The sequence below is a fragment of the Ochlerotatus camptorhynchus genome, unplaced genomic scaffold, assembly GCF_037179485.1.
Source record: "Ochlerotatus camptorhynchus isolate MF236.1 unplaced genomic scaffold, CSIRO-AGI_Acam_v1.1 ptg000284l, whole genome shotgun sequence".
Lineage (NCBI taxonomy): Eukaryota > Metazoa > Arthropoda > Insecta > Diptera > Culicidae > Ochlerotatus > Ochlerotatus camptorhynchus.
The window spans coordinates 5,137,846-5,158,860 of NW_027040773.1; the positions used below are offsets into that span (position 1 = coordinate 5,137,846).

Genomic DNA, 21,015 nt, shown 5'->3' on the forward strand with positions numbered 1-21,015 from the left:
GACGTGAGGTGCGCTTTTGATGACTTTTTTGTTCGACGCAAGAAGCTCAGAGTTCACCCAGAGTGAGAGTAATGCTGGGTTTAGACTAGGCAAGTCAAATGATCAACTCAGTTGAATTCAATTGGCTTGAAAAGTTGAGCCTGGTTCAACTTTTTTCAATTCAAGTGAGTTGATCAAGTCAGTTGAATGGTATGGTTTACACGTTCAATGCGCGTTCAAGTCAGTTGAATTCAACTGACTTGATCAATTGACTTGCCCTATCTAAACCCAGCTTAAAAGAGCGTGTGATAGAAAACATGAACATGAATGGCAACAAGCCTCACTCTCATTTTATAGCCCTTCGCTCACAAGCTCTGAAGCTCAGTGGAATGATTTGGCAGTAGGCATTTTACTCCTCAGAAAAATGCTACGCTCGGCTCATTTCAAAGTCGCGAGTGAGGCTCCATCAAGCCTGGTAAAAAAAAAGGAAGACCAGCGTGATATAAATAAACTACGTAGACATTTTAGGGGAGGGGGGGGGGCGACAGGTGTCTTTGGTCCTTACAAAACTTCCAAAAATTTGTATGGACGATTGTCTACCCGGGGATCCTAAAACATCTCAAAATCGATCTACGTAGTTTATAAACACCCCCTAAGTTACATACACGTTATTGGAAGGGCACTAGGCCGAATTGATAGATTGAGCTTGGAAATTATTTTAGAAAACAATGAGATATACAAACATACTCGGACAGACATTTTGTTTTACAAAATAATCAAGATTATGAGGCTGGGCCAGTTTTTAACATTCGTGAACTTTGCGAGATTTTATACTTTGAATATTGCATATTTTTAAGATCTCAGATTAAAACAAAATCATGGCACATGAACTTGGATACATTTTTTTTTTCTTTGGTTTGTTTTCCGTCGATCTTGTTTCCTGTGCTGAGCACCAATGCTACCAGAGGCAGGGAGGCAGCTCCCACACCTGGACCCTACCTATCGACCCATCAACTCATGAACCGGGGACCAAAGGCTTTACTTCTCTTCCGATCAGGGATTTTATGCCTCAGAACATCCCGGCGGCGCCAACTGGGATTGAACCCATGCCTGCTGGGGTGAGAGGTAACCACGCTTACCACTACACCACCGGCACTGCTAACTTTTATACAATGTTAGGATACTGACACTATGAATGAGAATTGTGTTTTAAATTACAAATGAGGTTTGAGGATCTAGGGATAGTACTGAAGGAATTCTGGGGAGAATTCCAATGAAATTTAACTAGGTTAATATATCTCATGAAAATTGTAACGGGAAGTAAAGGCGAACTTTAGGGTAGTTCTGAAGAGACTATTCTGGGGAATATGATTATAATTCCAGGAATCTAAAAAGCAAATCGAAAAGAATTTCAAGGCGCATTATAAGGGAATTCGGAGCCTCTTTCCAACCATACGGCAAACTTGATTACAACCCAGAAACTACGCCAAATGATCACCTACGACTGTCTCTTAAATGTTGATCAATAAATCAATCAAACTGAAATGTTGAGGAGAGCTCCAAGGAAATATGGATATTAATTTCATGGTAATCTTATTCTTAAAATAGCTAAAAAAATCTCCGCAGAGTTTAATGCTAGTTTAGAGAATTCCTAGAATATTTTATAAGATTTTGAGGTGATTTCCAGTAGTTTCCGGGAGCATTAAGATTGTAATTTTCAGCATATTTTCAAAGAAACAATGAGTAGTGCTGCAAGAGAATCTGATGAAATTTACACACTAAGGAGAATGATATGAAATTCCAAGATAATTCCAAGGTATTCTCTTTAGCACATTTTGAGAAGACTCAGCATTCTGAAATTCAAGGAAATGTTTAAAAGAGCAGATTTCCTAATTCCAAATTGCATATCCTTGAAATTTCCGAAGAATATTTCAAGCGAATTTTAAAGAAAACTGTGGATAGAAATTAAGCAAATTATTGCGAGAATTAATAACAATGCGAAGATAAATTAAGCAAAGAGTTTTCTGGAAGGAATTCCTAAAAAGTTTTCTGCGCAGAATTCCGAGACTGTTTTGTTTTTAGGGAAAACCGGATAGAATCAAATGGCTGTTGAGGGAAATTCATAAAGTAAAAGTAGTTCTGAAGACTTTTGGAATGATGCCAAGCATATCCTTATAAAAAAATGGAAAAATATCCACAGATGAGTTCCTAAGAAACAAATTTGTAAATTCAACAATCAAAATATTTATGTGCACAGAAATTTCGTTGACAAACATTTTTAAGATTCTTAAACTTTGATTGAATATAAATTTCAAGATCCATGCCTTATTTCATCCGTCTATCTTGCTTTCCGTACTGATTACCAATGCAACTGACGCCAAGGAGGCAGCTCCCACACCTGGACCCTACCTAACGACCCATCAACTCATGGATGGGGGACCAACGGTTTTACTTCCCATGGTCAAGAATGTTATGCCTCAGAAAATCCCGGCGGCGTCGATTGGGATTGAACCCAATCTTTTGAACCTTTTGGAGTGAGAGGCAGTCACGCTTATCACTACACCTCTATGGTAACCGCTAAGATTCTGGCATTAAAAAAAGATTATGGAACCTCACCGCTAATAGTAAGGTATGTGAGAAAAATCCTCTATGCATTCAATATCCCAGAAATGGTGAAATTTTCTTAAATGTGTAACATGAAAAGGTTTTAAAATTATCAAAAATATTCAAAATGCCTGACTCTGAGACATTACTAGTTTTTATCTCCGACTTAAGTTTTGACATCCGGTACTACGGGTTTGAAGAAATATTCAAGATTTTAAGAGAAATATTCAAGATATCGAACTTAGAATGTTTATTGACAGAATTAAGGGTACCCTAAGTGGGGGTGACAATGGGCCATACAATCAAAAAATTTCGTGCACTACCTTACAACATTCACATTTTAGCATTACATTTCATTCAAGTAAAATAAAAAAAAATAGAACTATGTAAAATCTTATGTGGGGTGACATTGGGCCTAAACATAAATTTAATTAAAATATCTTTCAATATGTAAGTTTCAAGAAAATTGTTAACAGAACTAAAGGTTGATTATTAAGTAGTTCTGAGGAAAATGGTAAGGAATATTCTAAGAAAATCTAAGGTCATTTTTGGCGTTTTTGAAATGATTTGACATTTTAAGAGGATTATGAAAGCTGTCGCATCGTTTTCACGATAATAGTATGAGTTTAAAGGGTGGTTCAAAGATTTTTAGGTGATTTTGGGGAGCTAAAAGAAAAGCTGATACGTCCCTTGGAAAAAGTAATCGAAATTTGTTCTACAATGCTTGGTTTCTGAGATACGAATTTTCAAAGTTCGTGATGTCCGGGAAAATCCAAAAACTTCAACTTAAGTTTTCCGGGAAAATTTACCAACCAATTTTTTACATTTTTGTTTCATTCGTAAACTCTACCTGTGGGCGAAATGTCATAGCATTCTGAGAACCTTTGGACCATATTGTTCGATAATAATAAAAAAAAAATCCCCAACGGCATTCAAAGATTTCACAAGTTGCACATTTTACGCCTATTTTGGAGGGATAATTTTGAAAATTAACATGCAATGTGATAGAATGGATTGGATAAAATATCGTCAAATATTATTGTATGACCAAAAACTGGGTGGGACTGACTTGCTATTACATGTTACGTCAATGAGAAACATATGCTGAAGTCAGTCACAACGCCATGATAATGCTGTTTAGTTAAGCAAAGTATTGAACAGTAGAAAGATTCTATGGCCCCGTAAAACGTTATTCAATGTTTTTGGATCCGTTTCGCTGATTCCGGCGGAAACATGTTCCGGCGAGTACGGGTCTTGAGACCAGAAATTTATAAAAACGTGCCAAACCCACCGTGTGACAAATCAAATCAATTCGATAATAAGATCAATAGGAGTCATGATGAGTAACCAGCATTGGCGGCCATATTGAGACCCGTAAGAACCACATTGGCCATACTTCGGACATGTTCCGAGTACTCTAAAGAAAATTGATAAAATATGTCCTGAATCAATTCTCATGGTGCGTCAAACATTCTTAATTCTTTGGAAACATAGCTAAGACGTTGTTTTTTAGTGTATTTAATGAAATATTTTTTTCCTAATGGGACTGACTTGCGGTTACTTTTCGGTGTGGATTAATTTTACTTGGTATTGTTTTTCATTTTTCGTGAAAAACCCAATTTTTTTTAATAGCACAGCTCAAAAACATAAAAAGGTAAACTGAATAATGATGCTCACTCAAAATTGATAAAAACGCAGATGGGGCTGACTTGCAGTTACCGGAAGTATAACTTTGCACAAACATTATTCTTTTGTTGATAGCTTTTTACTTAGGTTAAGAACGTTGAGATCGAAGATGATTTTTTTTCATTTCAATTTTCAGTTTACCAATGAGTTTATTTTTTATTGGAAGCCCAAGATGAGAAGGAACCATTTCTCACTTAGTTTGTATGACGCAAAAAGGAGCACAGCTTTTCACCTAAATGCAAATATGCTGTTTTTTACGTTGCTATAACAGCCTCAATGAAAAACCATGTTTCGTCAACTGAATGCAAAGCAATTAATAAATGAGCAAATTGTGTGCAAAACAGTGCTCGCCAAGCAATAAGCCGATACATTTGAGGTTTCAGACTGCTCAGCAAATCGATATCTCGGTATTTTCATCGACTATTTTCATTTGTCAATGAAACTTTGCTTAACCGAACCGAATTTCGAAGCTCCAGCAATAGTGTACACATTTAGTATGTGTACACACAACCAATTTCTCTATTGGCCGTCTTCTCGTACTTCGTCGCAGAAACCGCTCTACGGTTGATCTCCGTGGTCAGTGGCGAAGCACAAACGAAACGAAAAACAATGGTACATTTCAACATGACCGAGAGTCCAGCAGCATACATCCAACCGTCCGCAGCATATATGCGTGATATTCAGAGCACATACTAACTAACAGCAAACTCCATTTATGGCGAGACGAGCATAAAACAAAACTTCTCCAACTTGGATATTTACATACATTTCCCTTTCCTGCGTGGGAGGGAGGCGGGAGGCAGACAGGCGTTGTAATATGCTACTAGCTCGCTTCTTCGGATGGTGGTTTCACTATTCCATGTCAGGATAGAAATTCACTATCAACTATCACTTTGTGCTATCAGCTCGTATTTCTTCTCGTTTCTCTTCAGTGGCCGAAGCTACTACGGCAAACAGCTCATAAAACGTGGTGGAAACGGCTTATTGTTTTCAAACTTGGCAGCACTCGAGAACAATGAATTTCACTGATGTTTTCAGACCTCTCTATCTATCCATCTATCGGAGCAGCCGGCGAAGATCCGCTAGGTCCACCAAACACTGTACACAGGCATAAATCTTTCCCACAATTATCACACGTTGGCGAGTTAGCGAGCCAACCCGTACGGTATAGCTCTCTCTCCAATCGATACCGGATCCCTCCTCATCAGCTATGCATCACTACCTCGATCTTCGGGCTTCGATGGGAGGCACAGAATTCTTCCACAATCCACTATTCACTGTCGAAATCACACAATCAAGCACGGAACCTCGTCTTCGGAATCCCACCGGATAAAGGTGAATCTCACCACTCCCGAAAACCTAAATACCGTTCAAGCAACAAATGTCAACGCAAATCGATAAAAAAACACCCACAAATAAGTAATCGATTCGCGCATACCCTATGGAAGAACCAAAACTACTGCGGTTTTATTGGAAGAAGCGTTCGATCGCGCGTACGCTCGCTCTTTCGCATAACCACTCAGCGTTCCCGTCCCGCTGAACGTCCGACTCGAAACTGAACTCGACGGGCACCACAAAACGAATACAAATTTTTTCATTAATTTTACAAAATACACTTTATAATTGGTTATCTCTTTCCAGCGAAGCAGTCGATCGCCGTTTTTTTTTTTTTTGACTGCACGTATACTAAGGGGGAATAGTTGATTCGCGTTCGTGCTCACTCGCACCCACATGCATACTGTGAGTTGCGTGTTGTGAACTCTGTCTCACTCGGTGGTTCCAACCAAGGTGTATCAGCGCTGCGCAGTACCTCTACAATACCTGACAGCCAGCGGGCCGGAGAGAACGAAGGCCCCGTTGGTTTTTCGTCATCATCATCATCATCATCGTATCGACTCGCGCGCGCACACTTTCAGCTATATAGCTGCTACTATACCGTGCCCACAACATGGTGGGGGTGGTCAGGTTTTCGTTGCTGAGATTGTACGAAAATCTCCTGCGCAAGAAGATGGTTCGAAAAATCTTTTTTGGTTTTTGAGCAGGGTTAATTCCATTCAATTAGCATATACAAACATTGTATGGGATTATGGAATCATACGATATTATGATAATATGTTGAATTTGTAAGTAACAAGAAGAGGTAGGTTGCGAAGTTTGTTGCACACATAAACCTGTCAATTACACTTTGTGAAAGTCGCAATAAGCGAGTTTATCATTATCTCTCACCTTATTCTAACTTACAAATACATATTATTCTAACATCTAATGAACGATATTTTTTTGCAAGTAACCCTGGTTTTGAGTAACCAATTCAAAGTAGGTAATTATACGATGTGATGGAATATGCGATGTTAATGCATTATGTATAGTAATAACAATCTCGCAATTTCAGTTGACAAAAGTATTTACCCTTGTTAAATCCTGAAAGGTTTTCCTGGATATTGAAGAATTACATACCTGAAAATAAAAATAAAAACAATTAAATAGAGAATAATTGAAAACAAAAATGTCTAAAGTAATACGGAAATTTTGTTCAAAAAACTACGAATACAGGATTGTTACGAAATCGTTGAATAATAAAAAAAAACCCGCGCGAACGACCGATTGTTTTATTCAAAACGGTTAACATGCTACATTCTGAAGAATTTATTTAATTATGGTATGTTTGCCAGTTATGGCATTAGTGCTCCAGTTTTTGGCCCTGAGGCCTAACTCAAATTTGAAATGCATTTGGTTTTATATGCGTAGCCTAGGGGAAGTGAGTCTAATGATTGGGCACATCGATAAGAATTTCCTTATCTTATTTTTTTTTTACAAAAAAGGCGTCATCTGGACAATGCAAATAGATATGCTTGTGTTTTTTTTTGACTCTTTATTTGTTCCAAATTCAAAATAAATTACATTTCATTTTAACCTAGGTGCTCCAGCTACTACAGTAACTAACCAGCCTTAATTGTTATGATATATATCTAAGTGTTTTCACATAGTTGCTGCCTTTGCAAATCAGTATTTTAAACAGGTTTTTAAACCTGCATGTCAGTATAACAATTTACATCTTAAAACTAAAAGCTAACACTAAATCTTATCCAAGTATAACGGGAATTAATCATTGCAATTGAGGATTGCAACGATGTTAGCGTTAGCGTTAGCGTTGTTATGATATACTTCGTAGATTGGATACTAGCGACACTCACGTCTCTTCTGAAATTCTCAGTTAGACTACTTTCAGGAATAATGCTGAGGAGTAAACATTGGTTCCAATCTAAACAAGAGTAACAGAAGCATGACTGTCGCTATTCCCGGCCACGCCCATCTTTACCATAACTAGGGATAGGGAAGGAAATGTTGATGTAGTACTTACTTAACGAGAGGCCACCGACTTAGCGACACCCTCATAAGTGCTACGGAGTTGGAGGGTTGGGAAGGGTATTCGGTTAGGATTCACCTCAAGTTGGCGATGCAACCAAAAGTATGTATTGTTTATTTGTTGTTTATTTAATCTCTCGATAGCCTGGATTGAGGATTGCAACGATGTTTACCTGAAATTACTATTATTTGGTTGGACATTTGTTCTAAAGTCTCAACATTCGAAATTCTATGTACCTCGGTAGTACTGTACCAGGGAGGCAACTTTAAAAGCATTTTCAGAACTTGGTTCTGAATCCTTTGAAGTGCTTTTTTTTCCTGGTAGTGCAACAACTAGACCTTAGTGGCACAGCATAAAGCATGGCCGGTCTAAAAACTTGTTTAAATATTAGAAGTTTATTCGTGAAACAAAGTTTGTATTTCCTGTTTATAAGAGGATACAAACATTTTATATATTTGTTACATTTGGTTTGAATGTCCTTACTGTGATCTTTAAAAGTTAATTTTTGGTCCAGTACTAATCCAAGATATTTCACTTGGTTTGACCAGGAAATTCGAACTCCGTTCACATGTGACAACTACTAGCTTTCAAAAAGGAAATATGTGGAAATATTATAAGTTGAGTTTTGGAAGCGTTAGGAGAAATCTTCCATTTTTGTAAATAAGAAGAGAAAATATCTAAGCTTTTCTGCAGTCTGCTGCAAATAACACGAAGACTTCTTCCTTTAGCGGAAATGCCTGTGTCATCAGCGAACAAAGATTTGTGGCAACCCTGAGGCAAATCAGCGAGGTACGAAGTGAAAATGTTATACAATATAGGCCCAAGAATGCTCCCCCGAGGAACTCCTGCTCTCCCAAGTAGCATTTCTTGTTTTATTGCACTCTATTAGTGGTTATTGAGATCAATTTCATAAAACCGCCAATAAAATTAATAGCTCCAGCACAACCTTTTGATAACCGCTATAAGATCGTCATACAGCTTAGTGGACCACCCTTGATAAGGTTTATAAAGCATGTTTGAGAATTACAATAAAGCTGTCTTAAAACCTTTTGTCAGGAAGCCTCATACTCTATAAAAGGTTCTCATAGCCTCTATAAGAGTAATATGGTATCCAAGCAGTTTTATGACGCTTTGGTGAAAATCAGTTATAAAGCCAATTTAATTTTTATTGCATCAAAGCAACCGCCATAAATTAGCTTGTTGTTGTTCTGTTCTGCTGAAACTTTTTTTTTTCCAAATGGAAATCTTTAGCGGTAAAAATAGGTTTGAGTGTTGGTGTCAAGATCACCATGCAATCAATTTTGTTTCATGGCGACATTAGTGAAAATCTTAAAGAAAATATATTACTTTTTAGAAGTTCCAAAACATATGCGCTTGAAATGTCATCGTGTATATTGAGATAATATGAGCGTTAAATAAATGCGCCTCCAAAATAATTCAAGTTAACAAATAAGATTGTTTCAGAAATCAAATGAATTTGATGGAATCACCTTAATTTTACAGAAAATAGATCTCAATACACAAATTCATACCAATGCACACTGGAAATCATTTCGGATCTCTTATCTAGCCATTATTTTATTGAAATTTCTTGGATTTTATTCCAAGGCTAATGGCATTTTCATAATGACAATATGGCGACAGAGGACAGCAGGCAAGAAAAACATCAAGCGCAAATTCTTAAAATGTCTAATGCTTACATTGCACACTGGGTCAGGAATGCAACCTAGCGGAGCAAAATTAATAACTCCGAAACGGAGCATTTCCGCGACTTGGTGTCTACGGCAAAATTTCTCGTCATAATAAGGACCATCTATTGACATAAACAAATAGTTCAAAACTCTTCCGCAAAGATAGTGCCACAATCTTACTTCTTTCTCTGTCGTTTTGGAGACTTTATGTCTTAGGCAAAGTTGTTTATCTTGACAAAATGAACAGCTCTTTCAAAGACGTTAAATTTCCACTGTCTACTGGTTCCAAGTTATATGGAGTTAAAGAAAAAATGTCGAAAATATGGTTTTTTCTGTTTCGGTTTTTTTGCTTACAGCTTTATAATGTTATATTTTTCTCTTATGCAAATACATTAAATAAATAGGTCTTGTGAAGAAACATACTGGATTAAGCTTCAAATTTCAAAGATATTGTTGAAAAAACGAGAAAAAAAATACAATTTTTGAACATTAATATCTCCCAAAGCGCAAAAAATCGCAACCTGACATTTTCAGCAAAAATTAAGCAATACTCGATTAACAAAATATCAAAATTTGAGAGAGGTATATTTTGGTGATTTTTTTTTAGATTTCTTCATTTTAGTGGAACATGATTTTTTTCTATAACTTTTTTTAATGCATTGAATTTGTGTTTCGAAGACTTCAAGACTTTTTCAAAGTTGGTTATCTTGATAAAATAAACAACTTTTCTTAATACGTTAAAACTTCACAGCCTACAGCCGTTAATAACTTATTCACAGAACCGTTTCTTGATGTCGTATTGGATGCTAGATAAAAGCTTCTTTTATCGATTTATGTGCTGAAAATACCTGGGAATGTCTTTACATGACCGTGAGGATGCAAAGAGAAAGTTGACGAAGCGAATCTGTCAATATTACTTAGGACCTAATGCAATGTTCAGCTTGAATTCATTTTTTTTTATTGGAGGGCAAATGTATATTCCTATTCTACGGGTGCAACCGATGAATTTTACAAACATTTAGAAAAGTTTTGAATGGTACATTAACCTTTATGAAAAGTTATGCTTGATTTCAACCTTTTTGCCCTAGGACTGTTACCATTCCATGTATTTCGACCAAGACCGTGTCACCCCATGTATATGCGAGCGAGAACGGAAGAATCATGGAGATTGCTGACGTTTTTCTTACGCACACTACGTCGCGTATACGTATACACGAAATGTTTTCATGCTAACAATTTTGTTGATTTTCTTTGCGCTCCGCTTGGAAGTACCGGAAAGTTGTGATTCTTTTCTATGTTGTAAAAATAAACCACCTATTTACATTTCTGACAAGTTGCAACTGAATGCTTATAATTGTTTTAAAATAACTGTTTCATGGCCAACTAGTTTTATTGCGCTTACTTATAAAGCAACGAAAGGATATATTTTTTGGTTTTATAAGGGCAATTCATATTACTTTTTTTTATACTTCAAAGCAAGCATAAAACCTTTCATAAGTGAAAATAGCATAAGCATCAGTTGGTTTTTTAATTAGCTTTATAGAGGTTTTGTAGATAGCTATAAGAATGTTTCATGACTTGCATTGTATATGACCGTGATAAAGCTGTAGGTAATGGTTGCAGCTGCAATAAAACCTTTATAAATTTTGAATATAGCCAAGCAGCTCTAGATTTGTTACTTGGGCTAACAGGTAGTCGTTCAGATTTGGAATTTTGATCATTTACCTGCAGAGTTCTGTCAGTTAAATAATTTTGAACTAATTTCATAATATAGAGTGGAAAATTAAACTTTCTCAATTTAACAATCAAACCTTCATGCCAAACACTGTAGAATGCTTTTTCTATGTCTAGAAGAGCAACTCCAGTTGAGTGGCCTTCAGATTTGTTTGAACGAATTAAATTGGTAACTCTTAAGAGTTGATGAGTAGTTGAATGCCCATGGCGAAATCCAAACTGCTCATCTGCAAAAAAATGAGTTCGTATTGATGTGAAGCATCATTCTATTTAAAATTATCTTTTCAAAAAGTTTTTTTTTTTTTTTTTTTTTACTTTATTATAGAGATTTTTAGCCATAGGCTAGTTCATCTCTTATTTTCAAAAAGTTTACTTGTTGAAGAAAGCAAACTTATTGGACGGTAACTAGAAGCTTCAGCTGGATTTTTATCCGGCTTCAACATTGGAACAACTCTTGCATTTTTCCATTTATCAGGAAAGTATGCCAAATGGAAACATCTGTTAAATAATTTTACCAAGAAAGACAAGGTACTCTCTGTGAGTTTTTTGATGAGGATATAGAAAATTCCATCATCACCTGGAGCTTTCATATTATGCAACTTTTAGGTTATAGATCTTACTTCGTCCAAATCAGTCCCCCAAGAATTTGAGATATTTTTTTCTCGGGAGAAAATATTCAGATAATCAAGAGTAACCTGATTCGCATAGGACTATTAAGACCAAAACTGAAATTATGGGATCTCTCGAATTGCTTAGCAAGTTTCTGAGCTTTTCCAAATTTGTGATCAAAATTTTACCACCTCCTTTAAGCGCTGGAAATAGGCTTTTGAGGTTTATTCAAAATTGTTGTGAGTTTCCAAAAGGATTTGGAACTAGGGTCTAATTTTAAAACATTATTTTCAAAAGTTTTGTTCCTTAGAGCAGAGAATGGCTTTTTAATTTGTTTTTGCGAATCCCGTCAAATAACTTTCATCGCAGGATTGCGTGTTCTTTGACATTGCCTCCTACGGACATTTTTTAAACGGATCACGAGCTGAAGATCATCGTCTATTATAATTTAATCGAATTTAACCTCATGTTGGAATTGAAGCAGCTCTTGCTTCAACTATAGAAGTAGTCAGAGATTCAAGAGCATAATTAATTTCATCTCTGGTTTGCAAAGGATTATTTGGATCAAAGTTATATTCCATAAATGTTCGATATTACTCTCAGTGAACTCTATGGTAATTGAAAGTAGAGCTGTTGGGATTAGAAATTATTTCTTGGGATATTTCAAAAGTTACTGGAAGGTGATCAGAACCGAAGTCAGCATGGGTAACCAGTTGGCTACAAAGTTGACATGAATCAGTTAAGACCAAATCAATAGTGGAGGGATTTCTTGCTGAAGATAAGCATGTTGGACTCCTGATGAATGTGGGCGTCTTAGTGGAATACCTGTATAATGAAAGAGAGAAGGATTAGTAATTTCCATTTAATTCATCTACCTAAGAGATGAACCAGCCTCTGGCTGATAGTTTCGCCAATAAAGATAACCTAACCTAATTCCACTACCTTATTTGCTTATCTTTGACAGATACGCGTATTTCGTCTACAATGTGCAGACTTCTTCAGTGTATTGTGCTAATACTCGACTGGTCAAAAAAGCAATAAATGCAATACATTTAATTTGAGGTTTTCATTTTTAAGAACTGCAATTTATTTATTTATTTAATTATTCATCTGATTGTTGTCTGCATGAAAAATCTTAAAAACTATACCATTCATACATTTCTCATTCGAGCCAAACAGCTAGCAGACGATTCCCCAAATTCTAACAATTCTTCAACAGCCGTGAACGTACGTACCATAGATGTTAGTGGTTGGTTGTAACCGAATACTGTTCGATGGTATCGTGGTTCGTAATGCTCTCGACGACACTCATATATCTAACAGCGAAGAAGACTCACGCAGTCAACATCCCCATTCAATAACTTGGCATCAAATGCTGCCTGTTGATTCTTCCGTCGACGTTCCAGTTCCAGGGTTTCCAAACTCAGCAAATTGCAGTGATCAGAATACGGCGGGAGATTTAGCGAATCACACCACGGTAGGTTACGCAATGCTATTCTGATAGACTTTCGCTGAAAACCTTCGATCCTCAAGTTCCAAGTCAACTCAACCAGACCAAGGAGGCGTTTTCCAGGATAGGTCGAACAAGGGAGCAATAAAGAGCAGTATGGGTCAGAGAAGTCTTTTGATATTTTCGACACGAATCCTAACTGAGGCAGTACGGTGGAGGTTAAACGTTAATTTATGACCTAGTAGAACGCCTAGATCGCTGAACTGGTCGGTTCTTTGCAGTATAACACCATTGTTGGCATAATCGAAAATAATCGGCTGCTTGATGCGGTAAAACGACATTACCGGTAAAAACGACATGCATTTCGGTATGCCTATTCCGATTGTACCAACCAACGAATAAATGCAATAGCGATTGAAGACGAATACAACCCTTAGTACATCGCATCACGAAATACTCTAGGTACTAGGTACATCTAGGTAATCGGCATACGCAATCCTGCAACCATCTCCAAGTACAAGCAATACGTCGTTGAAAAATGAAAGAAACAACGGGCCGAGATTGCTACCCTGTGGTATGCCCGACGAGTTCGTAAAATACGAGGAAGTAGGGTTAACTACCCCATTTCCGGCCTATTAAGCACAACCCGCACTTAGTATTTCTTAATCTAGCGCAGTTTAGCACCAAACGGAATGTTATTATTACTGATGGCTTCCAAATTTATTTACCTTTCCGTACGTACCGTGGCATTTGATAAAGAGAAACCAATCGTTAAGATATTGTCAAAAGTCTAACACTGCTTCTTGACGCAAAACTCGGCTTACGGACTCTAATCTCGGCCTAACGCATTGAATCGCCATTGAAACGCCAATGAATTCACCTCGAAATTAAACGGAAGCTGTTGGGCTAACCCACAAACACACTCACCTAAGCAAGCAAAGCAGCAACTGCTTCAAAACAAGCACATATATGAGTGTCGCGATTGTCGGGAATGACCAGATCGGTGATGGATCAACACCGAAGACGACATTCACCAGTTGCTTTTTACTTCTTTCGTCAACTTGATGGATGATCATGGAGAATGCTTCGACAAGCACATTGATAGGAATGTACTAAGCGTTACTACCGTCAGCTCTTTGACGATCGTGATTGTGATAGGTCGCAACTCTGGTTGTCATCTAAACTGATCCAAGAAAACCATTATTTGTTAACTCTTGAAGTTGAGGCAGCTACCTTTAAAAAATGCTCTTATACTTCGTAGCTTCTAAGATTTACTGATCTGCCAGTATTTTTTGTAGTCAACAAAGGTCAAGTGTATATAATGGAAGAAGCTTCTTTTTTAATCTTTTCAACACTCCGAACACGATGCCTCCGGTGAAATGAGCAACGGCAAATTGGCAATGCATGGAAAATCATTGCTCAGCAATTAATCGATGGATTTCAAATTACCAAGGCAATGTTCCTTAACAGATCCTCAAAAATGAGGTAAAAAAGGTATTTTAAAAGCCAAAAAGTGATATTGCCCCGAGAATGCATATTACCCCATCCTAAACTACTTGCGACAATCCTTTTCCGTTTAATTTATTGTTCTAACCTGCTTTTATTTTAACACACATTTAAACTGAATAAACTAAATCTGTTTACGACTCTTGATATTTGTTAACAGAAGTGTTGATATCAATTTTCATCAAAATTTCGTACTCAATATTCATGATCAGTAACCAATTAAGTCTAGTTTATAGCATCTCTCAATATATTTTTCACTTATTTTAATCTATCTGCTCAAGTTGGTGCTCACTTTGAAATAAATATCCGGAGGATTATTTCCATATTCGAGAAAACCAATTTCCCAAATAGAAATTTTGGTTTTATCGAAGCCTTGTTTCCCATGATTTGGACTTACAGAATGCTTTGAAACCTTGATTCTGTTTGGGTTCAGTCCATATGTCAATAATTAGTTTGTACAACTCATCTTCTTCTGGTTTCCAGTTATGGCTTACTAAAAACAAACGAGATGACTTTCTAGTCATAGGGCATTAAAAAAACGTTTACACTTAGTTCAAAAATTCACCGAACGTAAATTTTACAGAAAACATAGTTACAAGAAACGGATTACCTACGATGCGAAATGCCACGTAGGGTTTCTTCCACATGGTTGCTACATCTTATCTCAACCCCATATCGCAATCCTAGATTATCACCTATATACGTAAACTATTGTGAAAATGCTTTTTTTGTTCAGTGGTTGCACGCTGTGCCTTTGGGCACACCTACTCAACTCTATGTTGTTAATTAAAAATAAATAAATTGTTATTAACAGTTCTTTAAATCTTCCTGGAGTTTAGATCTTTAAATTCATTAAACCAAACAACATTTTGTGAAATCTAGTTGGGTGTCCACTCAGGATTGTTGAGCATTTTGTATTTCACGGAGACTCATAACATCATTTATTTATTTATTTATCACCGTCTTCGACTAGTCGTACAGACTGAACTATTTTACTTATAAACTAGAAACTACTAATCCTATTTCTAAAAACGTTTTTAGTCAAGTTAAAATTGAATTCGTCACAGACAACATTGAACAAGCGAAGACACGAATCAAAAGGGTTGTTGTAGCCGTAGTTTGTTCTGTGGTATGGGGCTGCTATTGAAGCTGAGCTCCGAAACCGTCGAGGAGGAATGTTAAGCGGGATCTGTGCGAGAAGTTCAGGGCAATCGATAGATCCTCCAATGACATAGAAAATAAATAGCCACTGCATCGTTACTCGTCTGACAGATAGTGGTTCCAATCCTATGAGCTTGCATAGGCCAGAATAAGGAGGAAGATTGGTCGGATCGTTCCAAGGAAGTTGTCTCAGTGCAAACCGTAAGAACCTTTTCTGCACCCGTTCAATCGTGAGAACATGAGCTACATAATAAGGGGACCAAATCGGAGCAGCGTACTCCAGAATGTCGGTGAACTCGGAAGCGTGGCGACGGATGAATTCCAGCACAGAAAAAGCTTTGGCAGTGGTAATGTTCACGTGTTCGTTGAATCTGAGCCTCGAATCGATGGTAACGCCAAGGACGACACACGTTCCAATGATGCAGTTTCCATTCTGTATTGATGAAGAATGGGGTTATTGCAGCGACCGAAGGTAATAACTTTGCACTTCATGTTATTGACCCGCATGCCGTTATCGCCACACCATACCAGTATAGTATCAATATATTCTTGTAGGGCAATACAATCCGGAAGAGAAGCTATGACACGATACATTTTTAGGTCATCAGCGAATGAAAGCTTAAACGAGGAAAGCAGCAGACACAGGTCATTTATAAAAATGTTGAATATTAATGGTCCCAGAACGCTTTCTTGGGGTACACCAGACGTGTGCAGTACGATCGCACAAGTACGAATATATCCACTCTGTAATCCAATCTGGAAAACCTATGTGCTTCAGTTTTTCCACGGCTAGAATATGCGGTACAGTGTCGAAGGCTTTCGCAAAGTCAACATACACCGCGTCAACTTGCCGCCTCTCTTCTACTTCGCGGAACAGTGCGGTGACGTAACACATGAGGTTCGTTGTTGTAGAACGATGCTTCAAAAAGCCATGCTGACCATCAAAGATGATGGGAGACGCTACGTTGTATAGAACGTTGTGCACCAGTCTTTCAAACACTTTGCTGAGACAGCAAAGTATTATCATTATTTAACTTTATTAGGGAGGCTTTCAGCCTTTGGCGGGTTCGCCTCCACACAGCAAAGTATAGATACGCCGCGATAATTTGTCACCTGATTACAGTTGCCAGATTTGTGAATAGGAACAATGCAAGCAGCTTTCCAAGCTGTCGGAAAGGTTCTTTCGTGAAGTGATCGGTTGAATAAGCGAGCAATTGGGTTCGCTAGTTCTCTTGAACAGTTTTTCAGCAACAGGGGTGGTATTCCGTCCGTCCCAGGTCCTTTTTTGATGACAAGCTCATCGATGACTTCTACTACTTCTTTTGCGGAAAACTGAATAACGGGTAGGTTGATGTTGTGCGAAGGAACGTGAGCAAAACAATCGCACCTTGGTACAGGTGACACTTTACTAAAAATGCTCTCGAAGAACATGGCGAAAAGGTATGCAGGATCCACATTTGTATTAGCCTGGGCATCATTGAAGGTAACGTTGCATGGGATGCGAGAAGATGCTTGCCGCTTTTTAACGAAATCCTAGAAAAATTATGAAAAAATAACAATAACAAATCATCCCGGATATTTGATCATGAAGTTCTGCAGACCCAACAAGTTATACGATGATACGACTGAATGATGCAATGGGTAAACCTTCGTGAAGCCCAATAATATAACCGGTTTTTTTTTTTCCTCTGTTCGGGACCAAACACTACTGCGACCAGTAAATTGGTCTATTGAAGTATATCACATGTCCTTAGTTTAGTGCATGTCGTATTACTCCATCACTATTGAGAAATGATGAAGTATTCGATTTTTTTTACAGTTGCCACTCTTGCATTTATCGCAAGGATCCGACTCTAATTGAAAGGTCCCGCTATTTATACCCTTCGGAGTGTTGAAACACCCTCCAAAGGCGCGCCCCTTTGTCAGTCAAAATTGGATTCCTTAGCAACAAAATTAAGGTATGACACCGATAATGACCATGCATCAGAACCCTAGTCTTAACCACTTCAAACTAGGGAACAACGAATAGAAGATTAGGAATCACATAGATGAAGACAACTAACTCATTTTTTTCCTTGTTTCAAGATCATCCTCGGTAGACAAAGCCGAGTCTTGTCACTATCAACAAGGCATAAAAAAGTAACAAGGACTAAGATGTGTTCCTTGGATTACTGAAAAATCCTGTTCCCCTAGTTTGAAGTAGTCAGGACTAGGAATCGGTGGTAGATCTTACATCCCGTAACGTACCACGAAAAGGTGATCTACCCACGTTACGGGGCATATCACCGGTTTGGTTTCTTAAATTTTCCAAAATGCCTGGAATACAGATTTTTAGAATTATAGTCACTTTAACACTTGGATCATTCGTGACATATCCGAGAGAGATTTGAACTCATGACTCACTCTAACACTCATTGGTGATAGAGACAGGGATGCAAAATCATTTACATTCATTTGCCTCATACTTTTTTCATCAACAGAATTCCACAAAATATTGTTTGAAGGTTATGTAGGCTTTGATATTAGCTACATCTTTTGTAAACAACTCAAATCTGTATCTCTTATGCATGATTGATCACAGCGATAAGAACCCACCATTGTTTTTCAGTGAATGTAAATTGCATTCACTGAAAAACAATAACATGTTCTGCCAGCTCTATTTCGTCATGCATTAGAGATACAGATTTTAGTTGTTGGCAAAAGTTGTAGTTCATATCAAAAGCTATAAAAGCTTTATACATAATTTTACGGTATTATGTTGATGAAAAAAGTTAGAGGCAAATGAATGTAAATGAATGCACGAAATGAATGTAAATGATTTTCCGTCCCTGGTTAGAGGTATGAAGTCAGATGTTTTACAGACTAACCTGACTAATCTTGTGTACCTGAATCTGCTTCTCTATCCTCAAGTAGCTCAAGGATATGTCTCGCTCAGGCTTTGTACTACAACTACTTCACGCGGAAAACGGTAGCAGAAGGATTCAAACACTTTTCTTTCAAGGACACCAAAAGAGATTCGAAAAATTTACTCTGCAAGCTATCGTGGTAGGAACAACGGCAAAAATACCGTTTGTCCCGTGCGCGAACGGATAGCAAATTACCGAAAAAATTAGAGTTTTTGTAAGATTGAGGAATTTTTTATTTTTGATTTTCACCACAGTGAAAGACATAATATGAAAGTTGGAAAGAGGTTTAAAGTAATCTTCAAGGCCAAATTATAGCCACAAGACTATCATAAAACCAGAATTGTTACTTGGGACGAGTATATATAATCTTTCCGGTGCGATTTGGGTTTTTTTCCGGCAAATCAAAATTTCCGGTTTCTTCCCGAATTTCCCGGTTGGATCGACCCCTGAACTTCCTGATTGAACATCCCCATATTCAGTGCAAAAAAATCGGTACACAGTGTAGCGTAACAACACACCGCGCATCGCAGCGTAAACTATATCGCATATACCACAAACATTGGCGCACACAGACGCGCATATATACACACACACACACACAAACACTTAATCTAACTCGACTGTCAGAGGCTCCGATGCACGAGCTGAGCCCCAAGGCTCAATAAGCCGTGGAGAACCGTATAGGGGGGACTGGCAGACTTAAATAGGCAGACTAGAAAGAGAAGGAAACAGTACAGTAGGAGCGCGCGCGATCGAGCCTCACAACCAGATCACGACCGCAGCAGACCGACGTTGTTGTTAGTAGAGTCGTAGATCGACAATGCATTCAGCCGTCGATATGGCACAGGCACACAGCACGGCTGTGTTGATGTTGCTTACATTGCAGGCTGGTAGTAGGGTAGGACAGGCCAAAACGCATCTCTGGGGTAAAATGGCCCCCCGTGGTTTTTCAAAGCTCTCCCATTATCAATTCGCGAATTTAGCGATCAGCGTTGCTAGTTCAGTATTTAACTAGCATTTTGGAACATAAAATTCCATAATTAATAATGGCTAAGCAACGCAAGGGGCCATTTTAGCCGAAGAGTTATTATGGACTGTTCTCCCCTACGTGTGCATGGAGTGGATCGCGGGAGAACAAATTCACCCCTTGGCACATTGAGTTTCAATGTATTTAAAAAAAAAAGTGTGCCATCAAAAATTCAAAGTGGTACGGCAAAATAACCAAAATAGCGGTCATTTGTGATTTCTATCATTGTTCACCTAAATCCTTTCTCGCATATAAAGTTACTGGTTGTTATGAGATGCTAAAATACGTTTTTGGAAAAAGTGTTATAACAAAAAATGTTCCATACATCATACATTTTTTGAATTAAAATTTTTTAAGTTTAGTATTTTTATTGTATTCAATAGTTACTCAGATGTATTCAAAAGAATGCATATGTAAAAGAATAATGAGCACATGGAGAAGCGTAAATAAAGGCTGATTATCTAATGTAGAATTGACAGTCATGAGGCGGACTGAAAAGTTGTGGATCACCATGGAAAGAGTGGGTTAAGAAAGGTCAAAGCTGGAGAAGATTTGAGTAAAACACACTCTAAAACTCAATCTTACTAGAAAAATGGCAAATCTGGCTTTTGTAAACAACCACCTTCTTTGGAAAAAAAACATAAGAATTTTTTTTTTAGAAAGTCAAAATATGTCCATCAAAAAGTGCCAGCAGCCAACTGTGCCATATGATCGCTGGATTTCTTCCATCCGTAAAGATAGTTCGCAGCAGTGGATCAAGCTGTATCATCGGAATGGTTTTGCACCGGTGAAAACATCTGACTCCTCGTTGTATGTACCAACATGCGAGCTTATATCCAAGCTGTGCATTGTAGACATACAATCTCGAAAACGATAGCTCAACGAGATCAACAGGTTGTAGTAGCAGGCAGCAGAAGAAGAGCAGTGATGAAAGGGGATACGGAGAAATGAATAATTGCAATAAAAACGGCAATAAAAACGAAATCTAACCCGGGCAGCTGCCATTCACAATGAACTTAACGAGCTAGAACAAAATACGCGCTAACCAATGTTAGAAGTGATAATAATTTTCAGAATTATAACATTTATAAAGTTGAAAAGCAAGCGCAACCCATCCGTCATGTCAACACACTTCTCTTTCATCGACCGTTCACTTTTATTCATGGCAGCTCTCGACTCAGTGTTCTTATTGGTACTCATCGACAGTTATTAGTTGAGAGCTTTCTAAGTCTACATTACATCTTCATTACCACCGACTCCTAGTCCTGACTACTTCAAACTAGGGGAACAGGATT

The 21,015-nt window shown here is 37.7% G+C and overlaps 1 protein-coding gene across 7 annotated transcripts in view; it reads right to left on the minus strand.

Annotated features, from left to right (window-relative positions):
- The window catches only part of GckIII (Germinal centre kinase III), a 222,135-nt gene that overhangs the window by 121,848 nt on the left and 79,272 nt on the right, over positions 1-21,015 (minus strand). For 2 of the 7 annotated variants that reach the window (XM_065228179.1, XM_065228180.1), the window contains exon 1: positions 5,036-6,433. The exons of 3 other annotated variants lie outside the window; for them this stretch is intronic. The gene's annotated coding sequence lies outside the window, so the exon portion shown is untranslated. Of the gene's footprint in view, positions 1-5,035; positions 6,437-21,015 lie in introns of those variants that run through there. 2 more of the 7 variants (XM_065228178.1, XM_065228181.1) reach the window with 2 other exon arrangements.